The 21,779-nt window shown below is 37.0% G+C and overlaps 1 protein-coding gene across 1 annotated transcript in view; it reads left to right on the plus strand.

Moving 5' to 3' along the window:
* The window catches only part of UNC13C (unc-13 homolog C), an 855,380-nt gene that overhangs the window by 57,016 nt on the left and 776,585 nt on the right, over window positions 1–21,779 (plus strand). Inside the window, exon 2 of the mRNA XM_044925029.2 lies at window positions 2,402–2,483. The gene's annotated coding sequence lies outside the window, so the exon portion shown is untranslated. The remainder of the gene's footprint in view (window positions 1–2,401; window positions 2,484–21,779) is intronic.

The raw sequence follows: 21,779 nt of genomic DNA on the forward strand, positions 1-21,779 counted from the left end.
TACGAAGTATGGGATTTTATGGTCATGTTAGAGAGAGGTTAAATCACTTATTCAAGAGCACACAATTAATGGGTATGGCTGATGTTTGACCCTAGGTGAGACTGGCTCTCTATGTATTACCAGGCTACCTCTGAATACTCCAAGGTCCTGGGATCCAATCCTCTGTCAATTCATCCATCATTACTCTCATCCTACAAGGCTTAGACAGGACCCTGGTTTCAGAAATTCTAATAAGAATCTTCCCTAAGCCTTGAAAATTTTATCTCCATTTAACAAAGAATGTGATTTACATTGTTACACAGAGACTACGTGAGGAGCCTGTAGCTTCCTGTCGTTTCCCTTGTCTCCTCGCCTCCACAGAGGCTGGGCATTGGTGATGATGCTCTTGTTGCAGTGTGCCCCTGGTAGCTGGGGAGGCCGACACTCTTTCCTTTGGCACAGAGTCAGTATATTCTTCTACCTAATGATTTTGTATATGTGTTAAGTCCCAAGGGAAAAAATAATCCAGCTGACTAGAGTAGCTAACTAATTCTTCTTTCTCTGAATTGATAGCTCCAAACCTGACTTGAAGGAGAATTTCATTCAAATCATTATTCTCTTTCAGCCTCTTTCTCTCTTCCCATCCCTATGCTCTCCTGCTTTTATCCCCTGTGGCCAGCCCAACCCAATACCTTAAGCCCAAACTGCCAGTATGCATCCAGTCTTCTTTTAAAGATATTCTTTTCTAAGAAGCTGATGATAAATTACCTTTTTTTTTTTTTTTTAGTAATTCAGGTCATCTCAGGAAACTTGAATTTCTTTTTCTGAAAAACAAGAACATTAAACTGAAAATATTACATGATTCAATATGTCTCTCAAACTGGTTAAAAGAGTTGAACCTTAAGGAACAAATTTTATTCTTTACTCTGCATAAAATTTCAGCAGTGCCCTCACCAGCCACAAGGTACCCCCTCTGTCCAACAGAGTGAGGCAGGGATAGGTTGCCATTTCTCTCAGTTTTATCAGTGTGGATCCTCCTCTGTTTCCTCTTCATGGACATCCCATTCTCTCTACAGTTCTCTTATTTGCTTCTCAGTCACCCACTAGTTCTCTTTGCTGACCAGGCAGAAGCTTCTGCCCCAGACTTTCTCCTGACCCCCTGACTGAGGTTTGTTCGAACTCGTTAGCAATTTCACTAGACCATATTCAACTCAACAAATGTTTGTTTTGTGTTGCTACTGCTACTGCTAAGTCACTTCAGTTGTGTCCGACTCTGTGCAACCCCATAGACGGCAGCCCACCAGGCTCCCCCGTCCCTGAGATTCTCCAGGCAAGAACACTGGAGTGGGTTGCCATTTCCTTCTCCAATGCATGAAAGTGAAAAGTGAAAGTGAAGCTGCTCAGTCATGTCCGACTCTTAGTGACCCCATGGACTGCAGCCCACCAGGCTCCTCCATCCATAGGATTTTCCAGGCAAGAGTACTGGAGTGGGGTGCCATTGCCTTCTCCGTTGTTTTGTGCAACCATGTGTAAACCTGTGATGCTTGCTATGTTTCCATTCTAGGAATACAACCTCACTAAGGAGAAAGCTTTACAGAAAGAAAAGTCTAGAGTACTTTTATTCATCCTTCTCTCCTTCTGAAGGACTTTTTGCATTTTTCTCAATATCCAAAAAATTATTAAAAAAAATAAGCTTTTTCTATATTAATAAAAATCTTGATAAGAAAATGTATGTATTACATCATTATATACTTATATAATTTAAGGCTTCCAAAAGAGAAGAGTAATATACTTATCTACTAGGTTTTATATTTTATAAATTATTTCAAATGTATTCATGTCTTAGGCATGAGATTTAGAATTCTAAAAATCTCCATTTTGCATTTAAGAAATTTGATAAGATATAAAAAAAAGTAGGGTTGGATGATTGAAGTTGCACATGAATTATGAACAGATTTATTCATATACTTTATGCTCATTAAAATACTACACTAAAGGCAGCACATCAAGTAAAAAGAAAGTCAGTAGTAGTTGGGTAATGTACCATTCCTTGCTCAAAGAAACCCATTATAGGATTTTACTTTTCTCAGTTTTGACGTAAGTAAGTAAGTGTTAGTCACTTAGTCATGCCCGACTCTTTGTGACCCCATGGACTGCAGCCCACCAGGCTCCTCTGTCCATGAGATTTTCCAGGCAAGGATACTGGAGTGGGTTGCCATTTCCTTGTCCAGGGGATCTTCCCAATCCAGGGATTGAACGCAGGTCTCCTGCACTGCAGGCAGATTCTTTACCAACTGAGCTACAAGGGGAGTTTTAATGAGATACTTATTAACTTATTTAGCTTTATTGTGTATTATATGCTATTATCCCCCTGTATTGGTACAAAAGCAGTGGAATAGAATTATTGATTTTTACCTTCTAGGTCCCACGGTGATTCCAAAGGCACGGTCATAAATGACTAAGATGAAACAAACAAAGCGGTGGAAAGTCTTCAGCATGGCTAAGTAAACATCTCTCAGCCTGGTTGGATTAGTCGCTCTTAGTTGTTTCCGTGAACATTTTAGGCCAAGACACATCCTAGAAGCTCTTCTTTCATAAGGCCCCTCTTCTTTCTCTCCTAAAAGACGCTTAAATAGTTTTAAAGCTCAGGATTACTGTCCCTCAGATTTCTTTAAGTCTCATTGGCACCATTACAGTACATCTCCACCTCCAGTTCAATGTCCCTTCCTGCGTGAAAACATTCTTGAAGTACCCGTTGAATTTTGGAACTTCCTGCTTGGAATCCCCCTTATCTTATTTTAACTCCAGGTGCGATCACCCTGGCAGTTAACCCTATTCATCTTTATTATAAGTTTTTCAAACACTCTACTCCCTCAACTTTGTTTATCCAGCAGCATCTCTCAGGGATGTTGTAGACAGTGGCTATTTAAGAAACATTGGCTGAAAAGAATTCTTGAGCTGCTGATTGGCACCACTGTGATAGCAATGGAAAAGTCAATATTTACTGTTCAAAAAGTGGTGACCAAAGCCTGTCGTTTGTCTAATGTGTGATTGCTTCTTTTCAATTTCATAATATATTAGATTGAACCATATTCTCTTGCCATTTTTGCTGTTTAAAAATTGACAAAAGTTGAAAATATTGACGATTTCATGTAATTCAACTTATGTTATTACTCATATTTCTTTTTTCAATGTTTTATAGGCTTTTGCATAACCTTTGGACACTGAGATAGCAACTATTAATTTTCCAGATTCCAAGAGGTTTTTTTATAGTAGAGAATCTCATTTGCGAGCATTCAAACCACTGTACCTGAATATTCTATATATTTTCCTTTTGATTTTTTTCCAAATAAGCTGTCTGTGTTGTGATGAAGTTAATTTGTCCTCACAATTTTAAAAGCATATGGGATATTATGTGAATAGAAACATTTTCCTTTTCTGAAGAGCTTCAAAATCAGTGACCTTTATTTTATTTTTATTCATTTAAAAATTGTTCAGGATAGACAGAAGGAATGGATTTGTTGTCATTCAGTTGTATTTTTTCCCCTTTTGCCTACAATGGAGATTTGTTTGGGGAAAAATATACAGATATTGGGTTTTGTGCCTATGCAGTTTGATATTCAATCTATTTTTCCAATCTTAAGCTTCATGTGTTTAAACCTGAGTCACTGATCTACTCCCCCAAACCTTCCTTATCTCAACTAATGGCAACTTCATTTTTCCAGCTGGCCAGGCTCACTATCACAGTCATTACTGGATCCTCTTTTGTTCACTTTCCACATCCTATCAATCAGAAATTCCCCTTTGACTCAGCCTTTACTTCTACTTCTCCCATCCTGGTTCTGTCTACCATTATTTCTCCTCTCATTACTGCTGCTGCTGCTGCTAAGTCGCTTCAGTCGTGTCTGCCTCTGTGTGACCCCGTAGATGGCAGCCCACCAGGCTCCCCCATCCCTGGGATTCTCCAGGCAAGAACACTGCAGTGGCCTCCAAAAAAATCTCCTTGTTAATATTCTTGTTCACTTATTTTTTATTCTCAAAATATAGTCAAAGTAATGATTTTAAAACATGAGTTAGAGCATGTTACTCTTTTGCTCAAAACCTTAAAATGGCTCTGCATTTCCTGCAGAGTGAAAGCCAGAGGCCTTAAAATGGTATGTTTCCTCCCCCTACAGCCCTCTCTGAGTTCTTCTCCTTTTTCATTCGATTTCAGCCACTCAGCCTTCTTGTCATAACATGAACATGTCAGGCACTCTTCCACTGAGGGCAAAAATCCAAACAAGTTCTCCACACAGAAGCAGGTGCTCAATTAATATTTATTTAATTAAGTTGAGTTGAAGTTAGTTTCAATTGGTAGCTATTATGATAAGATTTAGGGCCTTCCCTGGTGGCTCAGACTGTAAAGAGTCTGCCTGCAGTGTGGGAGACCCAGGTTCAATCCCTGGGTCTGGAAGATCCCCTGGAGAAGGACATGGCAACCCACTCCAATATTCTTGCCTGGAAAATCCCATAGATGGAGGAGCCTGGCAGGCTACAGTCCATGGGGTTGCAAAGAGTCAGACATGACTGAGGACTTTACCCTCACTTCTGTGATAAGATTTAGGACTTGGGTGGGAATGCCAGTCTTCTTTTGCTGGAATTGTTATCTCATAGCATCTATCAATACACAAATTCCTTCCCTCTTTCAAATGTCTGTTGTTGTTTTTTTCCAGTTGATAATGTGGACTTGGGAGGCCTTCTATGATATGTTTTGAACAATAAATAAGATTTGGAACAGCATAAATATCCTAATTATTAGAATTACAGGCAAGCACATTGTTTGGGGAATTGACCGATATAGGATGGGTTTCTTAATTCTATAAAATGATTTGGAAGAATTGTCCATGATCAAATTAGAGATTTATAAGGATAAATTTATTTACAGTTATCTCCAAGATACCACTTACTTGTTTTTAAATTTAAAAGGTAAATTATGAGATAAATGCATAGCTACAAGTTTCTAATTTTGTATTTCATTTATAACCATGATAATATTGACAAGCAGCCTGAATGTTAAGACCTTTATTTTTGAGCACTGGTAAATAGATTAGAACACCATCTGCAAAAGCTTGTGAAAGGTTTACTGTGTTTTTACAAATGACATTTCATAGCAATAGCAAGTAAATTTGTTTTTTTCAAAAAGGATTATAGAGCACAACATTATCTTGGCTTCTTTGATGGCCAATGTAAAAATCTATGTTTATTTTTGCCTATGCTAGAAGTACTTCATATATGGGGATAACTTTCTTAATTTACGAAGTTGACATTTCCCAGGAGACAATATGAAACATATTGCAGTTAAAGGTTTTATATTGTTGTTGACCAGTGATTTGTTAATAACAACTGTGTTTTAATCATTAGCATATCTTCCAATTAAGATGAATATTGAATTTTTGATTAAAAATTTTATGTATAGCCTAAAAGTTTTTTTTTTTTTTTTTTTAAACAAGATCCACAGGCTAACATCAGCTCAAAGACTGAAAGGCAGCACCCCTCTCCCAACATTTCCACTATACATGCTTCTATTCCTTTTATATAAGTGACAAAACTACAAAGGTTCAAACAGTGTTGCAAGTTACTAGCTTCTCCTTATTAGTTTACCCTGTATACATTTTAGAAATAAAGATCCTTCAACCAAAAAATCAAATAAATAAGATTTGTATAAGGCTTGAGCAAAATTTATATTTCTTAATTGAAGTACATACAATATTCTGTTTCATGTGTGCAACATAGTGATTTGACTTTGTATACATTGTGAAATGATCACCAGTAAGTATAGTTGCTATCAGTTACCACACAGAGTCAATATAATATTATTGACTGCATTCCCCATGCTGTACATTACATCCCCATGTTATTTTATAACTGGGAGTCTGTAACTTTTGATCCTCTTCACCTGTTTGTCCTCTTCCAACCACTTTTATTGGGGTTCCCTGATGGCTCAGCTGGTAAAGAATCCACCTGCAGTGCAAGAGACCCTGGTTTGATTCCTGGGTCAAGAAGATCTGCTGGAGAACGGAGAGGCTACTCACTCCTGTATTTTTGGGTTTCCCTGGTGGCTCAGCTGATTAAGAATCTGTCTGCAATGTGGGGGACCTGGGTTCAATCCCTGGGTTGGGAAGATCCCCTGGCTAAGGGATTGGCTGCTTGCTCCAGTATCCTGGCCTGGAGAATTTCATGAATCCTGGAGAAGGGAACAGCTACCCACTCCAGTGTTCTGGCCTGGAGAATTCCATGGACTGTATAGTCCATGGAGTTGCAGAGAGTCGGGCATGACTGAGTGACTTTCACTTTCAACCGCTTTTATCAGACTTATTTCATTTAGCGTAATACCCTCAAGGTCCATCTATATAATAAATGGCAAAACTTTTCCATTTTTATGGCTGAGTAATATTATATTGTATATGCATATCACATCTTCTTTATCCATTTATCTATCTATAGACACTTAGTTTGTTTCCATATTTTGCTATTATAAATAATGCTGCAAGGAATATTGGAGAGCATATATCTTTTAGAGTTAGTGGCTTTTTTCTTTGGTTAAATACCCAGAATTGGAATTTCTGGATCATATGGTATATCTACTTTTAATTTTTTGAGAAGTTTTCATACTGTTTTCCATAGTGGCTGTACCAATTTATATTCCTATCAACAGAGCACAAGTGTTCCCTTTTTGCCACATCTTTACCCATAGAGTGCCTTTATTTAAACAAAAGGCAAAGGCACAATTTAATGAAAGCAGTTCTGTGAGAAGCTAAGAAGATAAGATTATTCCAAAGGACACGGGTGCCAACTGAAAGAGCCTACGAAACTACACAAATTTGAGTTCCCCTCCCCCCAAAAAAGCAGTATTTGACTATAACCCAAAGTATAAAGCAAATATCTATAAGTTCATACTGACAAAAGGAAATAATTGAATTATAAGTGTGGGGGTTGGTGGGAGATAAATCTCCATGCAGAAATGTTATAAATATTTTATGAAGGTACTCTAATTCTCCATTCCATAAGTATAGTTGTACTTAGTGACTTCTTTCAAAGAATACATTATTTGAAAGAGAAGGAGTTAACTTTACAGTGGAGAAAAATAATTAAATGCTATTCAAGCCAGATGATCACAGTCAATACCACCAGATATGTCAGTTTGACAGTCTTTAATGTTGGTATGATGTGATGAAATTGATACTTTACCTCTGATTTTCCTCCCCTAAACCCATAACTTTAGTCTGATCATGATAAAAACACCAAACAAATTGCATTGTAGGAGTTTTATGTACCATCTTCTCAATTTTGTAAATATAAACCTGTTATGAAAGAAAGTTTATTTAAAAACTTGACTGCATTAAAAATGTTCATTATCATCTACAGCCTTATAATCCTTTCTTATTTAGTATGTTTATTTTTCATTCTGCTCTGAATAGTATTAAATTGATAATTATAATGCTTCCAAATTCAATTATGTGTAATTTCCCAGTGAACATTTTCATGGATAAAGCTTTTTTATTATTATTATTGTTAGGATTATTTCTTTAAGGTATTTCCCTAGAAATGAAATTATTGGGTCAGTAGCTTTTTGACTTTTGATAGATAAATGTAGAAGATTCAGGTATGATCTGATATCGTTTAAATCTCAGTTGATATCACTGAATGCTCATATATTAACAAAATAAAAATAGTCTTCATAAAATATATCTCAGAATTCTTCTAGAAACATAATTACAATGTATCCCAGCCTAAGTAAGCTGCATATCTAACTAATAATATGTATAATCCTTTGCAGATGAGTTTTATACTCTCCAGCTGTCTGTGAGATTAGACTGTGTGCAGATAGCTAAAGAATGAACACTGTTTTTTGTGATTCTTAGGAATTATTGATAAGAAGGCTTAATCCATCTCTGAATTCATTATATCATTAATATTTCTACCAGTTTTGTAGTGTCTACTATAAATTCTTCAAAGGTTTGAGAAGTCACTGTTCTTTTATGAGCACTGAAAGCATCAACTAAGACTTTTAATCAATCTATTGCTTAATCTTAAAGTCCTTAACAAAGATAGAGTTTTAGTAAGACAAAAAATTAAGAATGTCTGAGTCTGAGGGTGAAGTTGAAGCTATTTAGTGCTGTGTTTTTCAATTTTTAGTATTTCTTTGAAGTGCTTCAGAGCTCTGCAAATATTTTATTTGATTTTTATTTAAAAATACATCTGAAACAAATTAAAATTTTAGTGAGAAAAGCAACATATGAACCTGAATATTCTAATGTCAGATATGACATATTAGTTACCACCATCAAGTTAATTGGAATTGCCAATGTGATACTCTTTTGTGCAGTCCCAAGAACAACAATTTTATTGAATATCTTATTGGAGAAGGAGTATCTTATAAAAAAGTTGTTGACTGAAGAATGTAGCTATCATTGTTTCATTTGGTGTTAGATATTTTTACTTAAATGTGAGCAGTATACCTCTACCCATATAGTATAGCCCATACGTGCCAAACCCAATTAAGTGACAGTAAGTCTAGATCTAATAGTGAATTGTGTCAATGTTTCTTGTAGTTTTAGTACTCACTTAGTTGGGTGCTATTTTGCACTTCTGGTTTAGTTTAATAGATTTCTCTGAGCTTTCACGGATATTTTGTTTTTCAAAAATACCACTTATAGATACTTGTATATGAATCAGTATTTTCTTCCTAATGTTGGATACCAGTATGGATATTATTACAGTAATACTTTGGGAGCTGAAGTAGACGTCCAGTTGTATCCTCGAGCAATTTAGCAAACTAATTCCTTCCTAAATTTCTACTCTATCCTCCCTTCTTAAGTGAACCAGTTTCAGGGCAACTGAATATTTTTCAGGGATGACAGTCATCTGAAAAATACCCGTTTCCCAGCCGCCCTAAAGGTGTGAGGGGTATCTGCTGGGGACTTCTAGGAAGTCTGGTTTTCCTAATATAGACACTATTCAGTGGTCCTTTGCATTTCTCTCTTTCCCATACCTGGAATGTGAATGTGAGATAGCTATCTTGCAGCATGGCCATAAGCATAAAAACTGCACCCTAAGAAACACTGAAGGCACTCGGGACGCAATGACATCATAAAACTGCTCTGCCAGTTCTATAATGCCTACCTCCTACCTTTTTGTTAAATGAGAAAATAAACTTTTATTTAGGAAAGCCATACAATTAATTTGCTTTGGTTTTTGTTACATGTAATTGTTTAAAAACTGAAAATTGCTAATGGAGTTCAGCCTCCTCTTTTTTTGTAAAAGTAACTGAGACTTAATTTTCCTCCTTCACTTTACACTTTGTCTAACTTTATTTTCCTTCATGGTAAATCAGGTAAAACTGTGTATTTATTGACTGTCCATCTTCCACATTAGAATATAAGTTCCCCAAGGGTAAGAACTAGATAGTCCTTGTCCATTGCTACATTCTTGGCACCTAGTACACAGCAGACACACTTGGTGTCCTTTGAATAAATGCATGAATCAATGAGCTTTCACAGGAGTCCAGTAACTAGATTAAGAAATGTAAAATAGGGATTAAAATCCAGTTGTCAATAACCAGCTCAGTAACCCTTCATTGCACTACTGCCTTGGGTGCTCTTTTAAGTCCTTAGATAGCCGTGATAATTCTGTTCACACATTAAAAGAGAAACACATTTCAATCCAATTGAATATACTCACTATGTCATCAAACTCTTATGGCATTGCCTCTTCAAGCTTGTCATTCATCTAACATAATTTTTGACACTTTTCCTGAACTGCCATGACTAGAAGCTCTCCCTTAAAGGGCTCTATACATGATCTGTTTCTTGGAAAATCACAAGACACCTTCACATTATTATTCTATTAATAATATGCACAATAATTTAAAAAATCAATTTAACTTTAACACTTTCCAAATTTATTTTGGGGCTTCCCAGGTGGTGCTAGTGGTAAAGAGCCTGCCTGTCAATGCAGGAGACATAAGAGATGCAGGTTTGACACCTGGGTCAAAGATCCCTAGGAGGGAGATCAGTAGCCTTGCCTGGAGAATCTCATGGGCAGAGGAGCCTGGCAGGCTACAGTCCATGGGATCACAAAGAGTCAGATACAACTAAAGCGACTTAGCACACATAAATTTATTTTCTCTCTGACTATCCTGTCTGTGTTCATTCTGTGGCTGACCACTACTAAAATCCCAAGGAATTCATGTTGTACTTTGAAAAACTATGAGTCTTGACCATTGTAGTTCTAGTTGGGTATTTTATATTCTTCAATTTCTTATGATAAAAGCCTTGATGAACATTGGTCTGATGATGAAAACCCTGCTTTGCACAAGTGTTCTTTTTTGGAGATAACTTTTCCAGCTGTGAGATTCATGCTGGTCAGTTCAATATGAGAATTTCTAGATTATTTTCTCCTGCTGGCTCTTACAATCCTAAAAATGTAACCTATTCTTCTTTTACACAAAGCTGATGATCATTATTACCATCATCATTACCATCTTCTTCTAATATTAAAACTGCAGTATTATTTTTAGAACAGTCTTGTTTATCTTTTCAAAGTGGCCATAATAAAATTATTTTAAATGATTCTTGCCCACAGACACAAATGCACACACAGACACACATGCAGTTCCCCCCGACCCCAGTAGCTGCATCTTCGTGTCTTCTTTGAAATAACACTTTCCTAAATTGGCTTGCTCCATGGCAACCTAAAGAGGGAGGTCACCATGGTTTCTTCTGATCCCCTAGTGAAGGGGAAAAGAATAAAAAAGCATCAGCTTACTGAAGGAGCAGAGTGTTGACTGGGCTGTTTTTAAGTTAGCAGTTTTCAGGAATAGACAGTCCATGTATCTTAAGAGAACGGAGAAGCATTTTTTTTTTGTAGACCAATAATGACTTAAGAGAGAATTTTGTTGATCTTTAGATGAGCAATTAGGCAAGAATATCCAGGGATTGAAAAAAAGAAAGAAAGGAAGTGAAGTCACTCAGTTGTATCCGACTCTTTGTGACCCCATGGTCTGTAGCGTACCAGGCTCCTCCGTCCATGGGATTTTCCAGGCAAGAGTACTGGAATGGGTTGCTGTTTCCTTATCTTCCCAACCCAAGGATCGAATCCAGGTCTCCCACATTGCAGGCAGACACTTTACTGCCTGAGTCATTTTCCAGAATATTGTTAAAAGACTCTGATTTAATCAGACACATCTGAGTTTTAATCCACTACTCTCTCAAATTCAAAATGTTGATTATCTCAAGGCTCAACTCTTGGCTTTTCTTTGTTCTTTCCTAGAACAGCACATTTAAATATCACTTGATGACTCTTAGGTGCATGTCTCTAAGCTTCTCCTGAGTTACAAATCCAAGTGCCTCTTCACCCTTACACCTCTCTTTGGAAATCTAATAGACAAGTCTAATTTAAGATTTTCTTAACAGAAGTCTTAATTTCTATGGCCTGCTTTCTCCTAACTTTCACCATGTCAGAAGGGGCCAAACCCAGTTGCTCAGGACATCAACCAGTCAAAATTTTGACTTCCTTTTTTTCCCCTTCTGTTCCATATGCAATTCATCAATGAATCCTATTGATACTTCTTCCAAAATATGTTCAAATCTGACACCTAAATCCATTTGCGCTGATAAGTCCAATCTAAGCCACTTTTGTTTCTCTTCTGGACTATTACAACAATCTTTATAAGGGTCTCCTTGGTCCATCTTTGTCCTCCCATGGTACATTTTCCAAATAGCCAAATATGTGAATGCTATTATATCACTCTCCAGCCTAAGACTCTGCAGTGGCTTCACAGGTCAATGAGTAGAATGTCCAAGTTCCTACCATGGTTTGTAAGTTTCTACATGATTCTCTGACCATATTTCCTGTCATTATTCCTGTTGTGCACTACATTTCTGCAACCCTGGCTTCTTTTATTTTTGGTCCCTTAAATACACCATATTTATTTCCTCTTGGGTCCTTTGTACTTCTTATTTCCTCTGTAACAGTTTTATTTTCATCACAGACTACTCAGATCAATGTCACTTCTCGGAGAGTTCTCTTCTGATCATCTTAACACCAGTAGGATTTTATGTATACAAAATCACTCCACTCTTTTGCATTTCTGTACTTACTTCTACACATATTTGCTACCTGCCTGCCTATATCCACTGTATATATCTTTGAGGTCAAGGAATTTGATTACCAAGCCTAAGAAAGAACCTCTCATAATAAGTGCTCTGTAAGAACTTGTTGACTGTCTGAATAATATGAATCATTACAAACACTTTATTGTCAACTTTGTCTCTAATCTCTTCCTTCAAATCACTTTCCTTCAAAATTAAGCTTCATGAAACATTAACTTCTTGTGTTCAAGAGCACATAATAGATTTCTCAGAGAATAAATTTCCAAACTCCTCTTCCTGAAATTTCAAGACACTAATTTTCTTAACCTACTCTTTATGAACATTTCACCCATGAATTTTTAAACTTTTTATCCCAAATGAACCCTGGGCTGGAAGACTGAGTTCCATGTCCCTGAGAAAGTCCCTTTCTGATCTCCCATCTTTGCTGTATCTATCCAACTATAAATTCTCACCCAGTTCAACAGGGCTCAATTTCCCCTTCCCTACTAAGCACTATTCCAGCCTATAGCTGGAAAAAAAAAAAAAAGAGCTGGAAAAGCTCTTCTGATACATATATCTCTTATTTTTATATTGTTATAAGATTATATAATATATCCTTATACTATTTTATTTATGTGTAGATTAACCCCCTGAAAGACTGAATCTGAATATAAGGGAGCCTTCTCCATGTGGCTCAGTGGTAAGGAATCTGCTCGCCAATGAAGGAGCCATAGGAGATACAGGTTCAATCCATGAGGCAGGAAGATTCACTGGAAGAGGAAATGGCAACCCACTCTAGTATTCGTGCCTGGAAAATCCCATGCCCAGAGGAGCCTGGCGGACTACAATCCATGGGGTCACAAAGAGTTGGACATGACTGAGCAACTGAGTACGCACATCTGTCTCCTAGCATGATGTTCCACTAATGGTTTAACTATTTAATTCTGATTTTACTACACATGTTATCTGGAAAACATTTATTTACTGTTAATTCCTACTTATTGCAAAAAATATAAAAAAGCAAGAGTGATAACAAAAGGCAACTAATATTTGATTTCATTGTTAGGAAAATAATAGGGATGGTGGTGAGGGTTATGCAGAACTGCAGTTACATAACTCACCTAAGGAGGGTGACCACAGCACATGTCCAGGGAATTATTATGGCTTAACAGTGGAAGCCCACTGTTCATTGGACCTGATTTTCCTTTTTCCAAGGAGGACCAGAAATGTATATCTTTTATGTTGAAATACCCGATTCTTAAAAGTTCAACATATCTGAGGCCCATATCTATAAACTTTATTTTGTAATTTTGCAATGTTGACTCAAAATGTGTTGTCAATAACTGAGTTCCAGGAATCTGCACTTCATTCCCCCAACTTAATCTTCATTCATTTGCACTTGGCAAATATTTCTTTTTCTCCTTTCTAACACTAGTCTTAATAATTTACTAAACATATTTTAAACATTTAGTATGTGTCCCCTGATGACAAAAGTAACATATAGCCTTAAAAGAAACTTGGAAAATACTGGAAATTTTCTTTACATAAGAATGTAAGAATAATTCTTCTATACAGTGCTATCATTTTTACATATTTTCTTCAATTAGTCTATGGTATATTCAGTTAACATAATAAAGTCATTGGGTTTAGTTTTTATAAAAGAAATTCTCTGTAAAATTAAAAATTCTTGGTAAGCATTATTCTAATATCTGCATAAGTTTCTATTGCTTGGATTCACCATAATTTATTTAGCCCCTTCTCTATTGTTGGAAAATTATGTTGTTTGCAGTGTTTCCCCCATAATGAATAATGTTGCAGGGAACAGTTTTGTACATAAAGGTTCATCTATATCTTTGAATTATTTTCTTAGAAATGAAGTCAATAGATTCAAATATATATAAATATTTTTAAGGTCACGTTGATTTCTAAAAATACTTTGCCAAATTATAATGCTGCCAGCAATATGAAATTATATGTTTTATTGCATCCAGAACATTTGGATATTCTCATTAAAAAATATTTTAAGGTACTTGGTAATTCCATGTTTCTCTCCTCTCAGGTCTTCTCTCTTGCCACTGACTTATCTCCACATATGATCTTTGTTCCTTTTTAAAGTGAAAATTGGGATTTCTGCCCATCTACCTACAAAATTATCCATAAGCAGGCTCATTCTTATTCCTCCCCACTTGCCTCAGTAAAAGAAATTACCTTTTCAATTTAGTTGAATACCTCCACTTGTCCTTTATTTCTCATCTCTTTCTATATCCTCCAAGATCATACTCTTTTAGCCACACTCCTGTCTTCAATATTTGCAATATCTTGAAAAAAATATATCAGTATATTCAATCTCTCTCTTTTGATTCTTTCTTTTTCACTTATAACAGTTATCAATTTTGTTTTCTTAAATATTCTTCATTCTAGTTTTTTTTTTTTTTTTAAACTTTACACTATTGTATTGGTTTTGCCAAATATCGAAATGAATCCTCCACAGGTATACGTGTGTTCCCCATCCTGAACCCTCCTCCCTCCTCCCTCCCCATACCATCCCTCTGGGTCATCCCAGTGCACTAGCCCCAAGCATCCAGTATTGTGCATCGAACCTGGACTGGCGACTCATTCCATATATGATATTATACGTATTTCAATGCCATTCTCCCAAATCATCCCACCCTCTCCCTCTCCCACAGAGTCCAGAAGACTGTTCATTCTAGTTTTTGCTTTTAGTTGTACTCTTATTTCTCGCCTTCCTTTTATATCCAAGTTCCTTTGAAAGAGTGGTCTTAATGCCCAAACTTAACTTTCTCCACTTCCCGCCTTCTCTTGGGCACCAATCTTTCCCAGCATCAGTCTTTTCCAGTGAGTTGGCTCTTCACATCAAGTGGCCAGACCATTGGAGCTTCAGCTTCAGCATCAGTCCTTCCAAAGAATAGTCAGGGTTGATTGCCTTTAGGATTCTCCAGCACCACAGTTTGAAAGCATCAGTTATTTGGCACTCAGCCTTCTTTCTGGTTCAACTCTCACATCCATACATGACAGCTGTAAAGACCATAGCTTTGACTATTTGGACCTTTGTCAGCAAAGTGGTTGTCTCTCCTTTTTAATAGATGGTCTAGGTTTGTCATAGCTTGTCTTCCAAGGTGCAAATGTCTTTTAATTTCATGGCGGTAGTCATCACCCACAGTGATTTTGGAGCACAAGAAAATAAAGTCTGTCACTGTTTCCATTCTTCCCCATCTATTTGCCATGAAGTGATGGGACCAAGAGACCAAATGAAATGACAGATGAGGACCAGAAAATAGTTGAAACTCACAAGTATGATTTATTTATTCAACTTATATCAAATACTTTCTACATGCTAAGCGCAGGCAATCCAGTGTCTCAAGGTGTAGGTGTAGATAATTCATTGTCAGTACTGGAAGAAACAAGACGTTTGTAGTTATAGAAACCAAGGCAGAAACAGAATGGTCAAGGGTCTCCAGGTAATTTAGGGGGACAAGGATGCATGTTGACTATAGCCTAAATGCATCCCAGTATCAACAGCAGCAGGAAGGCAACTGAAACTGATTTTGGATTAATACAAATATGAAGGAAGGAAATAATGGTGTAAGAGGTATACTAGGAGAGATAGGAGGGAAATTCAGAAGCAGCAGAAGCTTCGAAGGTGGCAGTGATGAAGCTAGACTGGTGGGACAAGTGTCCTAATAAGAGTATCTTTGAAAGATGCCAATGGAATCACATAGTTAATCCAAAGTTTTACTCTTTTTGAAATAAATAGAAGATAATGCTGATGTAATCAATTGTTTGCCTAAAAATATTCTCTAATACAGAAGATAAAGTCTTCATAAGAAATTCAAATGTTATGTTGATATATAGATATTAGTCTCTATTTTAAAACTCTAAAGCTAATGCAAATTGGATGACATCAGATCAACTCAGACTTCAAGACTGCCTTGACCTCAGCAGATGTAAGATGTTAGAATTCCCTGGTGTAAATAAAAGGGTCCAGACATATTGTTCTACATCACTAGATTTTTTTCATGGTGCCTATTGAGATAAATCAGAAGCACATCCATCACATGTCACTTGGAATATTTCAGAGTACATTCTCTCAAGAGAAAATAATTTCCATTCTAATTAAGTTTCCAGAATTTGAAATCCAGCCAGAGCAAGACCATTTCGATCCTAGTCACTGTGATGATACCTCCATGTGAAACTGGATAAGCACAAGGCTGACCAGATAAATTTGCCTTTCTTCAATCCTATCAGTTCAGTTCAGTTCAGTTGCTCAGTCATGTCCGACTCTTTGCAACCCCATGAATCGCAGCACGCCAGGCCTCCCTGTCCATCACCAACTCCCGGAGTTCACTCAGACTCACGTCCATTGAGTCAGTGATGCCATCCAGCCATCTCATCCTCTGTCGGATTCTGCCTTCTCCTTCTGCCCCCAATCCCTCTCAGCATCAGAGTCTTTTCCAATGAGTCAACTCTTCCCATGAGGTGGCCAAAGTACTGGAGTTTTAGCTTTAGCATCATTCCTTCCAAAGAAATCCCAGGGCTGATCTCCTTGCAGTCCAAGGAACTCTCAAGAGTCTTCTACAACACCACAGTTCAAAAGCATCAATTCTTTGGCACTCGACTTTCTTCATAGTCCAACTCTCACATCCATACATGACCACTGGAAAAACCATAGCCTTGACTAGATGGACCTTTGTTGGCAAAGTCATGTCTCTGCTTTTGAATATGCTATCTAGGTTGGTCATAACTTTTCTTCCAAGAAGTAAACATCTTTTAATTTCATGGCTGCAGTCACCATCTGCAGTGATTTTGGAGCCCAGAAAAATAAAATCAGCCACTGTTTCCACTGTTTCCCCATCTATTTCCCATGAAGTGATGGGACCAGATGCCATGATCTTCGTTTTCTGAATGTTGAGTTTTAAGCCAACTTTTTCACTCTCCTCTTTCACCTTCATCAAGAGGCTTTTTAGTTCCTCTTCACTTTCTGCCATAAGGGTGGTGTCATCTGCATATCAATCCTATCACCCTCAGCCAAATCAATTGTGTGGCAATCCTTATCAATCTCCAATCTTGTCTACTACTCAGTCCACACTATTGCCCAGGGACTTTCTCTAGCAATGTTCCATAGCCTGAGGGCAGGCAAAGGAAAACAGGCTGTAGGTATGATCTGATATTAGAAAACTGGAAGTGGGGGAGCTGTGTCAGGGCTGGGTCACACATAAAATCATATGTGCAGCCTAACTGACTGTGAATGAGCCGGTATTTAGTGACCAACGACCTCACTGAGAGCTGTCTTGGTGGTCATGGTTATGAAAGAAAAGGGAGATAATGAAGTTTCCACCTGAGATAGGGAGTGCTTAGTATAGTTCTTGAAAGCACATAAAAAAAGAAAGATAATACAAAATAGAGACAGTATTGTGCTGGGACATAAAAAGGTTAAAAATGAATCTCAGTAGTTTGCTCTCATGAATATCTACATACCTAAGAATTCTTGATTGGTTGGTTTATTTGACTAATGAAAGCCAGAGAATACCAATTTTTAAATCTTAAAGACCTAATAAGGAGACCTTTGGTTGGGGGATTAAGCAGGACAATTAAACTTTTACTCCAGGACATTGAATCTTGAGTCAACTGATTCAAGGACTTAAATGGTCATCACTGCTTCTTATGAGACTGGATTTTTGTCTGTTCTTCTCTTTTTCAACCAAGAACCTCAGAGCTGATCTGTCTTCTCCTTTATTCAAAGCCTGTTTCTGAACTTCTTATCAAGTATATGAACTAATCAATATACTCCATTAATGTCATTATTTTTAACTTAAGGTGTATTTCTGTTTTTGCAATAAAAGAACTCCTGAGATTGGGCAGTATCTATTTACTGATGTGAACAGTACATGATTTTGCCTATTTATTGATCTTGCCTATTTATTGATCTTGCCTATTTATTGATTTTTGCGTATACACACACACACAATGCTTTCAAAGGAAATAACATATTTAATTTTTGTAATAAATATTTGTAATAAAAGATCAACATTGAACAGACAAATAGATAACACCTAAAATGGGGGAGACAGCTATGTAGGATTAGTTCTACTTCAAATTTGCCTCAGAACTTGTTGGGGATCTTGATCAAGTTACTTAATCTCTTTATCTGGACCAGTTTTTTCATCTGTTACATGAGGATAATAATAGCTCTGGCAAAAGTAACTGTAATCATTAACTGAGGTGATACAGGGGAAACTGTTTGGCACACAACTTTGCTCATGGTTAGAATTCTGTAAATACTCATCATTTATTATTATCCGAATAAGCAGTCAGGTCTTTCTCCTTTACCAAAGAGCAGAGATTATATCTATCTTCTTTACCCCTGAATCTCTAGTCCTAAGCATGATGCTCATATAGATGATGCTCAATAATACTTGTTGAATAAATGGGTAAAATAAAAGCAAAATGATAAATGGAGCCATTAGAGATTATATCACCCTTATCATTCAGTTTGTTTCTGATTTTGTTCTGTTTTATCAGAACTAAGAAATTTCTAATTTTCATAGATAACGTTTTTCATTATTTATTTATTTATTTTGGGGCCTGTTGGGTCATCGTTGCTGTATGTGGGCTTTCTCTGGTTGCAGCAAGCTGGGACTGCTCTTCATTGCAGCGCTCAGGCTTCTCATTGCAGTAGTTTCTCTTGTTGTGGAGCATGAGCTCTAGGCACAAGGACTTCAGTAGCCGCAGCACACGGCTCAGGAGTTGTGGCTCGTGGGCTCTAGAGCGTGGACTCTGAAGTTGTGGGCTTAGTTGCTCTGTGATATGTGAAATGTTGCCTGACCAAGGGTCGAACCCCTGTCCTCTGCACTGGCAGTTGGATTCCTATCAACTGGACCACCAGGGAAATCTGGTAATATTTTTAAAAATATAGATATCTTGAAGTTTTAGGATTTGTTTCAACTACACTGAAATATTTGAAGCAGAAGTGGGAGGATGTTTTTCCTTTATGAGGTTGACTGTTCTGTTGCCTGATGGCATTTCTTCTCATGGGGTGAATACGGGAACAGGTCCTTGCAACGTACTCTGTGTTCGGTGTCAGGTGTGCACTCATTGTTGACGAGCCTTGTTTCAAGGATACTCTTGTATCCTTGTTGCTGGAGTTGTTTTTTTCCTAGTGCCCTTGTCTGCCTTCTTTGTACCCTGCCAAGCTTGCAGAGACCTGCATTTAAAAGAGACTTAGGCAGTATTGGAAAGCTTCCATTTAATGGTACACACAGAAGTTCAAATACGCACTTAATAGTAGAAACTTGATAATAGGGGTCACAACAAAAAGTGGTCAGGTTAGCAGTGTATGACCCAGTGGGGCATATCCACTGTGTTAAAAATGTAGAATAAAACATTTGATTTTATACATGTTTTCAAAAATTCCTATTTTAAAATACTTAATACTTTTTTAAAGCATTACAACGCAAATCACACATGTTGATTTTAGAACAGTAAAAATACAGTAGCAAAATAGGAAACTATTAGACAATTTTATCATTAACCAAACAGGACTAATAATAGGTTTAATCCATGGGAAAATGTTTGTATCCGTACATAAATGTTTTATTGAAAACTCATAAGGTGTGTGAAAATTCAAACACTCAAGGAGAATTCATTGTAAAGTAGGTTTCTCCTTTTGCTTGCTGAGTGGCCAAATCTCACTCCTCAGAGGAAACTGCCATAACTAGTACTGTTTGCATTCTTAGAGAAATACCTAATGAATATAAGCATATTTATGTGTATATCTTTTTAAAATTCTATATAAGAACATTTTCTGCACTGTTCTTATTTTTTAAAACCACTTTATCTTGGAAATCTTAGTCTCTGTCAACACATATTAAATTATAGATCTAGCCCTGAACTATGAATCCAAATTTAGTGGAAACCCTGCAGCACCAGGACATGATTTTAGTGCGGATAGAGTCTAACTCCTCATTTTGTGGTGGGAAGACGATTCAAGGAGGTAATGTGAAAATGAGACTGTGACAGAGGAGGGAAACTGTTTCTCAATCCTCTGACTCTGTGTTATACCCTAGGGGTTGTTGTTGCTTAATTGCTAAGTCATGTCTCTGCCACCCAATGGACTATGGCTCACCAGGCTCCTCTGTCCTTGTGTTTCCCAGGCAAGAATACTGGAGTGAGTAGCCATCTCCTTCTCTGAGGGAGCTTCCCGACCCAAGTGTTGAACCCACATCTCCTGCATTGACAGGTGGATTCTTTACCACTGAAAAGTGGTATGTCTGGAAAATTCACAGAAATCCTCGATTTCCTTCTAGGTGAAATATTGAAAGAAAAGAGAAAAAGATTACAAAATAGTAACTATGGTCAGTCAGTCAGTGTATTCAATTGAGAAAGGTTTAGAGGCCCTTTGCTAAAAGTTTTGGCGGACACAATTTTTAGTTCTGATTCAGTTACTGATTAGAAACCTGGGGCAGATATGTAGAGGCCTTGGATATTAGATGCTGCTACAATTACTAGCTTTCTGTCTGCCAGCAAAAGGGAGAGGGCCCCCCGCCCCCTCCTCTAGCCCCCAGGGACTGAGCCCCAGTGAAGCCAGGCCCATTCCACAGAGGCTTGTTCAGTTCTGAGCCTGAGCCCTGGGGCCCAGTTCAGCCCAGCGCACCAGTCTGAGCTCCTGAGGCAGTTTTCACAGAAATGTTCTACCTAATTAGGCAAAATATTTTACAAACTAAAAAATCTGTGGGGATATTGCTTTATCAAACACATTGAAGAGACAATAATTTTCTATATTTACATTTTTAACACCTGACTTTCTCCTGGGGAAAATCAATTCATCCAGATCTATGTTGTAATGTCTAGCTTTTAGATAGAATTAGCTAACCATCTAACTGCTTCTAACAAAGTAACCACACTTCTCTATGTGAACTTTTCTTGATATCTGTAGCAAAGCACCATTTAAGTTTACATATAATTCTGAACTTGGAGGCACAGTGTCTTTCCAATAGAGTGCTATAGTTTATTATAGCTAGGATTTTAATATATTGAACATATTTGATGAAGACAATGGATCCTGACTTTGAATTCATTCTGTAAATATATTGATACTTGGCATCAGTCTCTGTGCTGGGATTAGGATACACAGAGTGGTTGGGTAGACTGAATGATTAGTATAAAACAGTTTCTACCCCAAGGAGCACATGCTAAAGCAAAGATTTCAACCCATGAATAATAACCTATAATACAAAGAGAAAACCCCTTTATTTCTTTAGCTTACTGGGTTTTAAAAGAAGAGTACAATAACCATACTATAAAGGAGACAGGTCTCAGGGATTATAGAGGCCTAAAGAGAAATTCTGAGGCATATGTGAGCCTTATCCCAAAATCTAGTAGATTCAGGGAAAATTAGAGGAAAATAGAGCAGCATATTTATTAAACAAATGGAGAAGAAATACATTTTTATATCAAGTAATGAAAAGCACATAATAATTGAAAACATTTACAAATGAGACTACTAACCATAATTTTTTAAAGTTTTCACTTAGATATATAAAATTTTCAAACAATCAAAGAAGAATACAGACTAAACACTGGGAAAATATTATAGAAACTATGAGCAACAAAGTTTTTAATATTTCTTAAGGTGTTCATATAAATAAAAAG

Source organism: Bubalus bubalis, chromosome 11 (assembly GCF_019923935.1).
Source record: "Bubalus bubalis isolate 160015118507 breed Murrah chromosome 11, NDDB_SH_1, whole genome shotgun sequence".
Lineage (NCBI taxonomy): Eukaryota > Metazoa > Chordata > Mammalia > Artiodactyla > Bovidae > Bubalus > Bubalus bubalis.